Here is a 2,487-nt window from a genome sequence, read left to right on the forward strand (position 1 = left end):
TAATCTCACAATTATTTAATGGGTAAATATTTTTATATCTACAATATAGTGATGATTGATAAACCGCAATCTATTACTCGTTTGTGTCAATTAAAAAAAAAAAGTAAATAATTGAAATTTAATTTCTTAAAGGTATAGTAAATGCGTGGGCTCCAAAAATATCTGGCACACGCTTTTATAAACAAGAGGCGTCATTAACGTGATCGTCCATAGCAATTCTGAGCGGAAAAGTAACAGAGAGAGAAAGAAGAAGAAGAGAGAATGGAGTGCTGCCGGAGGCCGAACAGGAGCGATGTCCATGTGTCGATGGAGGAAGAGGCTCAGATCGAGACAAAGACCAGGCAGTATTTCGACGGTGCCGCTCCCAAGCGTCACACTAAGCCTCAGCGCAGCGACTATTCTTCTCAATACGTCGATGCACGCTCGCCGGCGATGCTGACGGTGCCATTCCTGAGATGCTTCAATTCCAACGCCTCGAGAATCTTCCTCATCCTCAGGTTTCTTCCTCAAACTTCTCCTCTCCTTTTTCCTTTCTCGGTTCTTAATTTTTTTGGAGGAGACCCGATAAAAAAAATAAAAAGAAAAAGAAATAAATTGCCTCAATTCCTACGCGCCTCGAGAATCTTCCTTATTATCAGGTTTCTTCCCCAAATTTCTCTTCCCTGCTTCTAAGAGGGGACAAAATTATAGAAGACATGCGTTTGCCGGGAGTCGAACCCGGGTCTATTGCTTGGAAGGCAATTATCCTAACCGTTGGACTACAAACGCTTGGTATGAACATGTGGTAGTTTTTTTGTTATTGAGTCTGATCTACATATAAATCTAGTATTAACCTCGGTGGTAGAAAGTCTTGCTCTCGGACTCTCAGTACACAGATCTAAATTCTAAATGAGTTTTCTCGTGGAATCTTAATTTAAGTTTGATGAGTATATAATTTTTTTATAATAGATTTTTGAAGTTTGCATCTAAAGTTTATTCTCATACAAGGTCCACTTTTTGACGAGACCGTGCATGATGTGTAAAATTTCTCCTGTTGCTATTGAAATATGGATCTGAACTTGGACCCAGAAAAAAAAAATGAATTATCCTTTGTGTTAGAAACACTTCAACGAGAAGCTAGTCCTAGATATCTTCAAAGTGTATCCTTTTACTGTTTCACATGCATTTGGTTGTCTAATAATACGAACTCATGCAGAATTTGGCTAGTAATGGGATTCAAGTGACAGAGGAATTCGTGGAAACAGAGTATTACAATGATCTTAACAGCGTTGACAAACAACATCATACGGTATATATTCTCTTCAATCTGGTTCAGATATTCATTCTGTATTAACAACACTTATTAAATTGTTTTACTCTCTTTCGTTTTTTGGGTCTAGTTTTGCTTAATGTTGCAAGTCATCAAACAATTTTTGCTTTATGGTGATCACACATGGACTTGCATTAAATTTAATCCAATATTTGTGATTTTCTCGCAGACTGGAACAGGGTTCATCGAAATGGAGAAAAGTGACAATTTCTTCCATATAGAGCCAGATAACAACACCACACACCATCCCTCTGGCAAGTGCAATCCAGCAACTAATGACTGGGTTCCTGCTGCTTCAAATGAGGTAACGTACTACGCTTAGGCATTTCTAATGTAGTATTGAAAACTTGACATGTTGACATGGACGCAATAACTTGGCCTGTGTAACAATTTCTATGTACAGTGTTTATGCTTCATCTATATACTGTTTGGAGAGTAGCTCTGACTGGAATTGCATGATTGAATCTGTCTCAGGTGGGATTCTTTTCAGACAAGCCAAACAGGAGTGACATTTGAAAGTTCATGTTAGGTTGTGGGAGTTTCACGTTCTCTTCAATGTTGTTACTGGTCAAATGGAGAGAGGAAAATGTTTATCCTGGGTCTAATAAAGCTAAGTTTATGGGGGTGTTCTCATGTTATTTGTGTCTGGATATGATTTTCGCATCCTTCGTATTAGGTTTATGAATTTCATTGTACTATTAAAAACATGACATTTCGGTACCTTAATTAATACCACAAATTAATTTAAGATTAAAGTATGAAAATTCTTATGATAAGTTTATAGATGTACATTATTTCTTTTTTGATAAATCCATAGCCTTCCTCACCCATTTCACTCACAGTGAGAAAACAAAAATGATATTATACGCCCGTGCCAACATTTACAATGAAATATTGAACTAAAAAGAAACTAGTAAGATGGGGCTTAGGATCACTTCTGATCCTCCTCCCCTCCTGATCTAGGCAATGACCCCTATCCCCACCATGTGAGGATAAGAGGGAGTCTAGGACGGGAGGGTCGGGAGAAAATCTTGGTCTAGTAAGATGTTGAAATGTGTGTTTGGATAACCCTGTAATTGAGGTTTGAGAGGATTCTAACCTCATTTGAAGATAAGAAAGCTCATTGGAATATTTAAAATCATGTTTGAATAATTTTTTTTTAAACGAGCATTGGAAGT

General features: G+C 37.5%; 1 non-coding gene and 1 pseudogene across 1 annotated transcript; one reads left to right on the plus strand and one right to left on the minus strand.

The window, feature by feature from the left end:
- Positions 1 to 229: 229 nt before the first annotated feature.
- LOC129301416 (uncharacterized) lies at positions 230 to 1,947 on the plus strand (annotated as a pseudogene).
- Positions 697 to 768, minus strand: TRNAG-UCC (transfer RNA glycine (anticodon UCC)). Its single transcript has one exon. It is a non-coding gene; the product is annotated as a tRNA-Gly (tRNA).
- Positions 1,948 to 2,487: the final 540 nt, after the last annotated feature.

The sequence above is a fragment of the Prosopis cineraria genome, unplaced genomic scaffold (assembly GCF_029017545.1).
Source record: "Prosopis cineraria cultivar Desert tree isolate PC_DT_omini unplaced genomic scaffold, ASM2901754v1 PC2100, whole genome shotgun sequence".
Taxonomy (NCBI): domain Eukaryota; kingdom Viridiplantae; phylum Streptophyta; class Magnoliopsida; order Fabales; family Fabaceae; genus Prosopis; species Prosopis cineraria.